At 44.5% G+C, this 13,615-nt stretch overlaps 1 long non-coding RNA gene across 1 annotated transcript in view; it reads right to left on the bottom strand.

The window, feature by feature from the left end:
• LOC146798459 (uncharacterized) overlaps positions 1 to 13,393 on the bottom strand; it is a 33,139-nt gene extending 19,746 nt beyond the window's left edge. The window contains exon 1 of the long non-coding RNA XR_014968701.1: positions 13,177 to 13,393. This is a non-coding gene — a long non-coding RNA (uncharacterized LOC146798459). The remainder of the gene's footprint in view (positions 1 to 13,176) is intronic.
• Between the last annotated feature and the right edge of the window lie 222 nt (positions 13,394 to 13,615).

Raw genomic sequence — 13,615 nt, 5'->3', positions numbered from 1 at the left:
GGACACTCCAGGGTACTTCATGTATCATAAACATGGCTTAGACGCTATATTATTTCTTGATTTATGGGTAGACTACACCAAGGAATTACCAGAAAGTCAGAGGTGGCCCGCAGCGGGGACCTGGGATGCAGAGTGCATCATGAAAGTAGAGGAAGAGTTATGGAAAAGGAAAGTTAGACAGTCACAGAAAGACGCCATTGAGTTATGGCGTAAAGAATCTCATAGACGTACAGAAAAAGCACTCCGACAGGAAGAGAGAAATAGAGAGAATTCAAATAAAGTCCGAGAGAATCTATTAATTGAAGAAGGTACCCGAGTGAAATCAGAACAAGTAGACAGACAAAGAAATGCCCTTATGAATGGTATGTATCCCCTTCTGGCCGAAGGATTACCTAAGGCTACTCCAGAGATACCAAAAGACTTGCCACCCCCATTATTTCCAATAAAGGTACATCCTAAGCGGCATCCTAGAACCGCAGAAGATGTTTTTCTTTCCTCATATTTAGACGACGCAGCTCCCGAGTATGCTAATTCCGCCACACATAGACCGCCTGCCAGGGAGGTTCAACGCCAAGATCCAGTACCCGTATCTCTACAGCAACACGTCCTGACACAAGTTCCGGCAAGCACATCTGTTTCTACATCTGTTCCTACAGCTACTTCTATAGCTGTGTCCACACCTATAGTTGCTGTATCACGTTCAACGAACCCTTTCACACCCGATACCCCAGACGGGGCTACCGGAGGTGCTAGCAACATTTTTTCTACGCCGCCTAGAATAAATAAACTTACCTTTCAAGAGTCAGCACATTCACGTACCCCCAAACTCATAAATGCCCGTACGCTTAAGGAACTTCTCATAGATTGTAGATATGACCCTGTGCCCGGAAAAGAGGACGAAATGACCCTGGCATCATTACGTATCAGACGAGCCGCAGTATATTTAGGGAAGTTACCAGGAATGACTGCGCATCTAGATAATATATACCATTTTGTTCAAACAGGGCGAGATTCTGAATGTATTAACAGAGCTATGGAATACCAGAAAGTGGAGATACAGGGGGAACTGTTACGTTTCCTCATAAATTGTGTGATCAGAAATCAAGACCGACCGGGGGTAGACCCGGAAGCAATGCAAATTCTTACTAGATGGAGCCAGAATATATCAGAAGGGAGACATGATAAGCAAAATTGTATAATAGCCATGTGCCGAAAGATCCGTAAAGAAATAGAACGCCTACACGAAGAAAGATTAGCGGTAGACCAGTTCGAACAAAGCGAGGAGGAAGGATCAGGACTGCCCACAGGACAGTCAGACACCATAGCCTATGTAGGTAGAGGAAGATCTTGTAATAGTAATAGATGTCTTATTGACCCGATACGTCCGATATGTCCAGATAATAACAGGAATTTCCAAACACCTATAATTAATATAAGGTCTAACGAGCATTCATTCCAAGCAGCTGACAAATTACTCCGAGAACGAAGGGGTTATCATTTTCTCGATTCTATGGATGAACAAGAATTAGCCAGGTCAGCTGTCCATTGGGTTGACAGTCCCGGAAAGTATAGTGATGATACAGTAGCACGCACATTTTTGAATCTCACCCCAGATGAACAGCGTTTAGCTGGGATTTATATGATTCAACAACTCCTTATACTATATCAGAGCCAGCATTCGGATCCTGGTCCCTTACCTGATATGTTGACTGAATTACTCATGAATAGATGGAGAGGTTCAGGTACTAAATTAATTAAAGAAATACTAGAATCAAGAAAACAGTACATTCTTTTTGTATGCTCAGAACATGTCTCATTGCCCATCAAGGAAAGAACCACGTATTACATGGACAGACAGAATCCCTTACGAGAAGTGCACCCAATAAAAGGCGAGGACAATGAGTTTAAACGCGTATTTGTATATACGCCCATATCGAAAATAGAATTGTTAGAAATGAAGAAAGTGGTACCCAGTCATGACAAAGACCCAGCAGGTTTCCACCGAGAAATTAAAGACATGTTACTCATGGGAGAGTATACCTATCCCGACATTATGACAATATTAAAGGTATTGATGCCTGCTGGCATTTATGAAAAACTCAGGGAAAAAGAGTGGGAGGTAGGAGACCAAAAGATAGAATGGTCAGCATTAGAAGCAGAAGAAAAGGCCCGAACTGCAGGAGCAGGGCTCGGGGATAAAACTAAAGCACTACCAGGTTTACTAGTACAGGTACTGCCACGTTTATTAACTACGAAAAAGGAAGATTGGGGTACAATTTCAGCCTGTAAACAGAAGCAAGATGAAGACACTAGTGATTTTTATGCCAGATTTGAAAAATGTTTTGGTATAAATAGTGGCATAAAAGCAAGTAGCGAATCATACCCACATCTGTTTGTGACCAAATTAGTAGAAAATGCCTTGCCCCAAGTAAAGAACAGAGTATTAAAATTCGAGAGTACCTGGCAAGGTAACACTCCATCACAAATGTTACAAATGTTACAGTACCATCACAATAGAATTAGAGAGGAACAAGAACATGAACAGAGACGCATGAAAGACACGAAAATGAAAATGCTAGTCTCCCAGACAGTTCCAGCTGAAGGACATAAAAAGGGTACGGCACATTCCGGTGATTCAACAGGACCTGTAAAAGGGACATGCAACTATTGTAAAAAGCCAGGTCATTACGTACATGACTGTCCAGTTTTGAAACATAATATCGCCATAGGTAATACAAAAGAAAGACCACGGCCACCTAGACAGGATCAGAATGAACAAGGAGCCCCGCAGCATGCACAGTCCATGCCAGCTCCACCACAGTCTATACAGTTTGTGCCTGCTGCACCAGCGCTGCCTGTTGCTGCCACACAAACCACGACACGACAACTGTACCAGACCGCCCAGTATGACTATCCTGATTATCAGCGATACGCATGAACCAGCCTAGAGAGGGAAGTTGACTTACCCCTTATCGAGATCCCTGTAGATCAAGGAGGACCTTATGTACATAGTGAATTATTAGGCCAAGACAGAAAATTTTTACTCGATACAGGGGCAAGTCGAACAACCATAAAACGTAGTGAAGTTCCAGGGGCACCCCTCTCAGGCTCACAGAATATTTCCCTTGGTTTTTCTGGAAAACCTATTGTTAATGAAGTGTCACAACCTCTTCCACTTACGATAGGACCTTTGACCCGAACTACAGATTTATTGCTTACTAAATCATGTCCAGAAAACTTGTTAGGAATAAAAACACTGAAAGCTCTAGGAGCTATAATATGTTGTTCTCCGGAAGGAGTAAGACTGTTTTTACGTGATTTTAAAGGTCACTATGTGTCTAGAGACATGGATCCCCGACTGCAGACTTTACGCACACATCTATGGGCACAAGGCCCTACTGATGTTGGTTGTATGAATATTACACCATATCGAGTAACACTAAAGGCAGGAGTGGTACTACCACGAATGCGACAATACAAGTTACCACCAGATGCTGTAGTGGCTTTACTGCAAATCATTGACGAGCTCATTGCCCAAGGAGTGGTTGTGGAAACAGACTCCAATGTATGTAATTCACCGATAATTCCGATTCTTAAACGAACAGATCCGAAGGCCCCGCCAGTATATCGATTGGTTATTGATCTGCGCGAATTAAACAAGTGCATTGTGCCACAATTCCCTGTGGTCCCAGATATCTCGTCATTACTGACAGCTATTGATTCCGAAGCAACATTCTTTACTGTAATTGATCTCAAGAATGCCTTTTTCAGCGTCCCAATAGATCCGGAAAGCCAATATTTGTTCGGATTTAGTTTAAATGGACGTAGCTTTAAATTCTCCCGCGCACCTCAAGGATTTACAGAAAGCCCCAGCATCTATAGCCAAGCACTGAAACGAGAACTCGACAGTATCCACATGCCAGTTAACACTGCTCTGCTTCAATATGTCGATGATCTGCTGATCACCGCGAGAAGCGAACCCGAATGTGAGAAAGCATCACTGACAGTTTTACAATTTCTAGCCGAAAAGGGGCACAAGGTGTCCCCTTCTAAGCTGCAATTCTGTGTCCAGCGAGTTGTTTATCTTGGACACTCGCTGTCCAAGGAGGGAAGGCAGCTTACACCCGACCGCATTCAGTTAATAGCTAACATGCCAATACCCAAGACACAAAAGGAGGTACGGGCTTTCATAGGCCTCACTTCATATTGTAGGCAGTGGATCCCTCAGTATGCATTTCTAGCAAAACCACTCATTCAGTTGACAACACAGGAGGCAGCCACATCGACTGTTCTCCCTTGGACTCAGGAACATACACAAGCTTTTGAAAGCCTAAAGAAAGCTTTATGTCAAGCACCTGTCTTAGCAACGCCATGTTACAGTAAACAGTTTACACTCTTTGTTACAGAACGCGAAGGTACTGCCTTGTCAGTACTCACACAGGAACAAGCAGGAGCACACAAACCATGTGCTTATTTTTCTAGTACATTAGATCCCGTAGCTCAGGCTTTGCCTGCATGCCTAAAATCAGTGGCAGCGACAGCTTTAGCAATCAGACAAAGCGATGCCATAGTGTTAGGACATCCATTGACAGTTCAAGTACCACATGCAGTAGAGGTTCTTGTGAATAGAACACAAACACAACACTTGACTATAGCGCAACTTACAGGGTACGAACTAACATTGTTTCAGCCACATATAGAAATCAGACGCTGTAACACATTGAATCCTGCCACACTTTTACCTGTGATCGGAACAGACCCACTAGCCCATGACTGTATTGAAGTTATTACAATCACGACGAAACCCAGACAAGACTTAACCGATGTCCCATTGTCAGACCCAGACCTGACGTTGTATGTAGATGGTTCATGTATGAGAACAAGTACAGGAGAGTTAGTGGCCGCTTACGCAGTCACAACAGATACTGAAGTCATTGAAACAAATCGCATAAATACCTTGTCAGCTCAAGCCGCAGAGCTCATCGCTCTGACACAAGCCTGTATTCAAGCCACAAATAAAAAAGTCAACATATACACTGATTCACGTTATGCATTCGGAGTTGTACATGACTTCGGCGTGCTGTGGCGAGAGAGAGGTTATTTAACTTCTCACGGTGCCCACATTCAGCACGGACCCCTCATCCATGCCTTATTAGATGCGATACATCTACCCACTGCAATATCAATCATGAAATGTAAAGCTCATACGAAAGTTACTGATATCATTTCTCAAGGCAATGATCTAGCTGACAGAACAGCTAAACAGACTGCTCAAACTCAAACATCCGACATGTCAAAGACAATAGTCCCGACGCCAACACATTGTATGACGGTTAAAGATCCTACTCTTGATGTAATTGATATACAGACACATGCTACACCAGACGAAATAAAGAAATGGACTGAATTAGGAGGGATCCAAACGGATCAAGGATGGATGATGAAGGAAAAGTCTGTGTGGTTCCTTCCTGATTCAATGGTCCAGGTTATAATTAACACCGTACATAGTCCCGCACATCTAGGAGAAAAAGCTATGCTAGATAGCATTCAACACATTTGGTTCAATAAACATTTACGAGCAGCAGCCAAACAAAAGGTTCGTACCTGTATGATCTGTTGCCAGTTCAACCCAGGAAAAAGCGTTCCCGTAGAACAGGGTGGATTTCATCCTCCTGATCACCCTTTTGAAGTCCTCCAGATGGATTATATCCAGATGGAACGATGTCGAGGATTCAAATATGTTCTCATAGTTGTTTGTGCTCTTTCCCGTTGGACGGAGGCATACCCGGTTTCAGATTACACTGCCCCGACTACTGCCAAACAGTTGGTTCGAGAATTCTTCCCACGATACGGTTTACCACGTGTTGTTCACTCAGATAACGGCCAGCCGTTCTCATCCGAATTAATGAAACACGTTTCACTTTTGTTAGGCTATCAGTGGAAATTTCACTGTGTTCGACACCCCGAGGCAGCAGGTCTCGTAGAAAGACATAATCAGATACTGAAAATCAGATTGTCCAAAATATGCAGAGAGAAAGGTGTCGACTGGGTAGTAGCATTACCAGTTGCACTCTTTTACATGAGAATGGTAGCACACTCTCGAACAGGGCTATCCCCGTATGAAGTGATCTTCGGCAGACCACCAAATATGTGGGGGACGCCTATACCACGCAAAATAACTGATATTGACTGTAATATGCTGACAGATTACTTGGCTTCCTTGATGTCTGCACTACAATCTTGTCGTTCACAGGTAGCTGCAGCTTTTCCTGACAACACAGAGGTGAAACCCCATGACGTAGTTCCGGGAGACTTGGTCCTCGTGAGGAACTTTGATCGAAAGACTCAGCTGGAACCTAGGTGGAAGTCGCCTCAGCTGGTGTTGCTCACCACAAGGACAGCCGTGAAGATTGAGGGCAGAAAAGGCTGGATTCATTCAAGTCATATCAAGAAATTTCATGGACTACAATCAGATGTGAATACCACACCTCGTGTGTCTTCACCCATTGACTCAAAACTTCCTTTTGTTGAAAAGAGTAATTCCGAACATTATAAACTAAAGCTCAGGTCCAATCAGTCAAGCAATTTGATTGTTTAAGTCCTCTCCAAGGTGAAGCGGTTGAATTGTCTCTGACATGTATCCCTTGGACCTGAATAGAGAAAACACCCGAAAAATGTTGAAACGACAGGCGTACTGTAAATCACTGCGTAGTCATTGCATAGTGACATTATTAATTTTGTTTTTCTTAAGTCTTTTAATAATTACTGCAAGTATATGGTTGCACATATATTATCCTATTTCTAGACATGTTTACAATGTTACTGCTGAACATTCTTTTAGTGAATTACCTCCGCTTGAGTTGTCTTATAGATTTGCGCTGCGCAAGAACACGTTTATCAGTATGTTACATCATTCCCATCAGGTTAGCAATGCTACAAATTGTTGGATATGTGGCCGACTCCCTCCCTATCAGAATTATAAAGGAATTCTACCTCTCTTCCCATACCCGTTCACACACAACGGCTCCTGTGGAGCATGGTTTAGTTTAATTAATTCTCTAGATTCGAATTCTGCAGTTTATCAAGATAACTGGGTATGGGGAAATTTGAACTTAGTTTTGCTTAAGGTCTGCCACCCTAACAAGGAGGGACTTCCCCAGAGAACAGGAACTGATCTAGAAAATGAAGTGTATGGATTAGGTAATTTTACGCTTAATCTTATGATCCTAAATGTCGAATCCGAAGCTACTCCAATTTTGCCCGCTATGTCAATATTTCCAGTAAAGGGTGAATTATGTGTAAGAAAGAATGGTTCCATACATATGGGCCATAGTAGATGCACGACTGTAGTAGAATTTAGTGATCAAGGCAAGTCTACATTTAGAGCTTCCCGCCATTCTTATTTCATATGTGGTCAGACGGCATATGTACGTTTGCCTCTAGATTGGGATGGTACTTGCTATATTGGATTCCTTTTGCCACCTGTTTTCCTAGCTCCTCCTGATTATCACAGAAACACTCATTTAGTATATAATAGAGTAAGGAGAGATCTCCCGATAGTCGATTACACTGAAACCGCATGGGAAAAATACACAGATTTCAATAAAGGTCTCTTTCCCTATATAGGTACCGTTACTAATAGTAAGCTGATACGTAGATTAACTAGAACCCTTGAAGCAGTAGTGAACGAAACTATTTCCGCCTTAGGCAATTTAACAGAAGAGCAGTCTGCTATGCGGATTGTTGTGCTTCAAAATCGTCTTGTCCTTGACGTCATCCTGGCCGATAGGGGCGGAGCTTGTAGGGTCATCGGATCGAGCTGTTGCATTTTCATACCAGAAAATTCGCCATCTGTATATAAAGCCATAACTCGCCTTCATAAGATTGTAAGCCAGATACACCAGAACCCAGGCACCTGGACTTGGTCCGGTTGGTTTTGGAGTGTATTGTCTACCTTTGGATGGAAGGTCCTATCTTTCCTAGGTATTGGCCTTCTCATACTATTCAGTTGCTGTCTATGTCTACAATGTGGACCAGCGATCTGTGGTCTGTGTGCCACATCGTGTATTCCACCACCAAGATTTCATTCGTCACGGAAGAAGAAAGAAGAACAAATGATGCTATATGAACAGATCAATGGATTGATGAAGATTGATATCTCTTAACGGGCAAGTAGGGGACAAGGAGGGAATGTGGAAATATGGATTTTTCTGATCAGTTATGTCCCCTATCTTGGACCCCAACGGTTTCATGTATGAACCACAAATACATGTATGTTCCCTCCAGTTCCAGTTATGAAGACGCAAACACATGTGCGTCCACCGTCAACATGTCCTCTGTCAGATCCGCCATGAATAGGCCGGATATTCCATTCCTAAGTATGAAAGGCCACCGGCTTTATATGGTTCACTTATGCCATTTTACAGTCCAGGCAAGTAGGCCCTGATTCTGTCATCAAACTCTTCTTGCTTTCTGCCTCTGAAAGCTCCAGTCTGAGCCTGCATCTGTGACCATGAACTTTGTCTCATTCCCTGCGTGGCTCACGAAGCCTGACATCAGCCTGCTGCCTGCCAAAAACTGTATTTCACCTTCGAAATTATCTGCTCCGTTCCCTGCCCGATGCATTCCTGTCTAGTAGTTTAAGTAAACATTCTTCCAGCTTCCAGGCCCGGCTTCTCTGTCTTTATGCAAGTAATTCATAGCCCTATTGCTATGGAAGATTTCCGCCCTCGCATCTAGTGTAGACACTTAGACGGTTGTACACGCACTAACAGTCAGTATAGTCAGTATAGAATAAGATTCTACTCTAAGAAGACCTCTCTTTTGGATAACTTAGTTCTTTAAACATGGGATGTTAGATATGATTTGGGATTAGGTTGACTTGACCCTCCAGACTTCTGTCGCCACATGTAGAGCTAAATGTCAAGTCCCCTTCACCCCCTAGTTGCACGTCAATTACACGTCATGCTGCTGCGCGCGCATTTCTGCCAAGTATTTCTGCTGACATTGCGAAATTCTTTCATAGAACCACCCTATTATGACATCACATCTAATGACGTCCTTTCATCACACCCAGTTACGCCTATTTTTGCTACGCACGAATATATTATCCATACTATCAATTGTTACGCCTCTTGTATTTGCTTCACTGTAATGCCTATTGTATAAAAGTAATTGATTGTCAATAATGTATGTACTTCACTTCCTGAACCTTCGTGGTGATGGAACTTGGAGCAACCGATTATAATCGACCATTGGAATAAAGCCCATTCCGAACCTCTAATACCACGGATTCTGCCTCTTATTTACTGAGCTATTTTATTATGTTTCTGTATCAAATTAAGTCCCGGTAATTAAATTATTTACCACACCTTCATACGCAACAAAATCCTCGCCAACGCCAGCAACTCAAAGGAACTTTTCAACGTCATCCAGGAATCCACCAGACCCCCCAGCGAAGCTGTGGACATCACCCCGTCCCAGGACCTCTGCGACAAGCTTGGATCCTACTTTCACCTAAAGATCAAAAACCTCTACGACAATTTCAACGACAAGACCCCTGACCCAGCAACCATCACGTCCCCAGACAGAGCCATACAGACGACCATCTCCTCCTGGGCCCAGGTCACTACCGTAGAGACCACCTCTACTACGAAGGGCATCCACTCAGGGGCACCCACTGACCCCCTGCCCCCCTCACATCTATCTCAAGGCCGCCGGCACCATCGCACCAGAATTAAGTCACACCATCAACACCACCTTCAAGACCGGCACCTTCCCCGACGATTGGAAACAGCAAAAGTCAGATCCATGCTCAAAAAACCATCAGCATATCCCACAGACGTCAAGAACTACCGGCCCAAGGCCACACCGCAGCCCTCATTCTACTCTACCTATCAGCCACATTCAACACCGTCTTCCACCGCACACTCGCCGACAGATTACACGCCGCCGGCATACAAGGAACAGTCCTTGACTGGATCCGCTTATGCCTCACTGGCAGAAGCCAGAGGATCAGACTGCCACCCTTCCTCTCCGAACTCACAGAAATCTACTGTGGAGTACCCTGGGGATCGTCACTCAGCCCTATCCTCTTCAACATCTACATGGCCCTCCTCGCTGCCATCGTCCGACAACACGGCCTCAACAAAGTGTCCTATGCCGACGACACCCAACTCATCCTCTGACTCACCAAGTACCCCTTCCACCACCAAACTCAGATTCCAAGAGGAATGCAAGACTTTGCATCCTGGATGAGAAACGGCTGCCTGAAGCTCAACTCAGAGAAGACAGAAATCCTCGTCCTCGGATCCTCCCCATGCATGCATGGAACGACTCCTGGTGGCCCACCGCCCTTGGCACCCCTCCCACCACCACGGACCATGCCAGAAACCTCAGCATCATACTCTACGGCTCCCTCTCCATGAACCGTCAGGTCAAAGCCTTCCCCTCCAGCTCTTTCAACACCCTCCGCAAGACTTTTAAATGGATCCCATCCCTGAATCAAGGAAGACAGTCAACCACGCCCTCATAACCAGCAGGCTCGACTACAGGAACGCCCTCTACGCCAGCATCGACAAGTCTCTTTTCCGCAAGCTCCAGACGATACAGAACACCGCCGCCAAACTTGTCCTTGGCCTCCCCCGACACGAACATTAGACAACACCTACGGAACCTCCACTTGCTCCCTGAGGAGAAGAGAATCTCCTTCAAACTACTCACCCACGCATACAATTACCTTCACAACACCATACCCCAATACCTCAACAACAGAATCACATTCCACACACCCAAGAAAAACCTACAATCCGCCAACCACGCCCCTCGCCGAAATCCCACGCATACGCAAAACCAGAACAGGGGGAAGAGCCTTCTGCTACATCGCGGCCAAGACTTGGTACAAACTCCCGATCGACATCAGACGCGCCCCCTCCCTGAACACCTTCAGGAAGGCCCTCAAGGTCTGGCTCTTTGACTGAACGGAGTTGCAGAACACCCCCTCCCTTCCCCCACACCCCGCGTCTGAGTCCCTCACAGGTGAGCAGTCTGCTTACAATTCCCTGATCGATTGATTGATGACGTTGTTGAAGGGGGTGCGGGGTCAAGGTGGTCTGTAGGTGAGTGTTCCACGGAGCATCGTTCTGGAGTTGGGCTGGATGTGGATGTGTTCCACGGGGGCGAGGTGTCGTCCGAGTTGGTGATTGTCAGTCCGAGGGAGCTTTTATGGAATTAGTGAAGACATTTTAATTACATATGTTGCAATTCCTCTACCTAAGACACACCATATTGTGCCAAACCAAAACCACTGGGGAAATACTTAAGTATAACCCACTGGAAGCTATGGTGATGGATATCTGGCATTCAGACCTAACAAAGTCCTTCTCAGAATTGGCAGAGGAATTTGATTTACATACGTTGCAATTTTACAAATTCCTCCAGATAAGACATGCCATATCGTGCCACACGAATAGGACAGGGGAAATTCTTAAGTTTAACCTAATGGAAGCTAAATTCATGTTAGGCCCCATTGAAGTAGCGAAATACACCTCACAAATACATCGTACCCTGGTGATTAATAGCCCATAAAAAAAAAATCCACATTTGAATTGCAATGAGGGCAGACGTTCAAAGATTAGATGAGGGGGACTGGTGGCGGACCAAAATGGCAGCCCAGATTGTGGCAATATCAGCTAAACTTAGAATCATCCACCTTAAATACATACATAGAACATACTACGTGCCGGAAAGACTCTGGAGCAAAGGGTAATCATCCCTCCCCACAATACCCGAGGCACCAAACAGAACAATATTTATTTTCCATTTAACTTGACCATACATACCCAATGATCATCATTAACACATACTCTGACGGAGATCACACAACCACCTTTCCACTTTTAACCAAAGATAATATTACTACAGGAAGACGAGGGATATTCCAGTTATATGAAAATATTTGGCCTTGGCTGTATAGTTAAAAAAAAAAAAAGGCTATAGCCAGGCACTGGCTGTCATATACAGTACCTGCAGCTCAGATATAGAGGCATCATACTTGAGAAATCGTTATACATGGAAAGAGGCTGCCCCAACAAACATGCTTAAATTTGGGAGCCTTGTAGTACCTACTATGGTACCGCAATTTGAGAGGATATCTGAATGTTGTTACTGGACCAAAGTTATGATGTAAGTTGATGCTTTGGAAAGATGTCTCGAACGTGTTGTACAGGTGTGTGAGCTCCAATGAACACTGTTATTTTACTTTATACGTTTTAAGATCAATAAAAGTGTATTAAAAAAAACATAAAATGGGCTTAGGGCATGCAACAAACTACACGATGCAGACAAGGACGGTCCCTCTATTAGCGTGAAGGTCGGATCTGCACTGCGAACACTGCATTAATGAATGGTGTACCGGCTGTTTGAAGCTACCATACGTATATTGTTCAAACGGCAGCCTAGCTTGCATTTCATATAGGGGTAGAGATTCCCCTGCAGGCCTATGCAGTAAGTGAGGGCACCCACCTGCAGAAGGATGACTTGAGGGTCCATGGACCCGCTCACCTTCCAAGGGATGCCATTGGAAGGTGCACGGACTATGCGACCCCTCAATGTGGCGCACAGTTGGCGCTCCTCTTTATTTTCTCTGCGTCTCTACATCTGTAACACGGCACGGGTCCACTGATAGTAGTCTCCCTCATTTGCCATGACCCCATACGGAGGAGGGCGTGCCCCCTTGAGATCGCGTTGGTGCAGATTCTGCCACCAGCGTGCTATGTAACTATGTATCTAGTATGCAATACCAAAATACTCTTGTGGCACAAAAAAGCGGATGCAACACCTGTTAATACGGCCCCGGAACACTTCCGAAAATAAACCTGTGCGTTTTTAGTGTTTTATCAAGAGTTCTGACTGGCTTCGCCCTCCAAAAAAATGAAGACTGATGTTAACGACATCAATAATAAGACATGCACTAACTGCTGTGACAACAAGCTAGCAGGCATATAGGGTACATAAGGCTAGAATCATGGGGTATAGGATGGTTGACAAAACAATAACACACCACAGACAAGAAGTCAAATACAGTGGAACAGATTGACAGTCAAGTTCTAATAAACGGAGACAAACGACACTGAGTCTCCTTTTGAAAGGATTTGGAAGATGCCTCCTTCTTAATACCTGCTGGACCAGCTCTGGGGTGGACATCGGGGCTGCCATGATGTTGGTGGAGGACGGTTAAAGATCTGTTATGCTTTTTAGCTTGATCCTGGCTCGTCTCCTCCTTTATACTTCTTTTCTGGCTTCCGAGTCTCTTGTTCTCGTTTCGATTTCGATCCTCTCGGTGCTCTGTTTCCTGTGCTCCCACAGTCCGTCCTCTGTTATTACTCTGTTTTCTTCCGACCGCGAGCCTTTCTTCGCATTTGTAGTTTTAGGGCTGTTCCCTTTGACGTCATCGGAAAAATACAGCCTCTATTTATCAACACTTTTTCCAGATTTATGGATTGCGAGCGCCATCTTCAGGTATAACTGCACCACAGCCACTATATATTTTCTGCCACAAACCTACAGGATTTCGCCACTTTTTATCATAATTGCTGTGGTAAATTACAGCCAGAAT

The sequence above is a fragment of the Triturus cristatus genome, chromosome 9 (genome assembly GCF_964204655.1).
Source record: "Triturus cristatus chromosome 9, aTriCri1.1, whole genome shotgun sequence".
NCBI classification, from domain to species: domain Eukaryota; kingdom Metazoa; phylum Chordata; class Amphibia; order Caudata; family Salamandridae; genus Triturus; species Triturus cristatus.
This window is presented reverse-complemented; position numbering and strand designations above follow the sequence as displayed.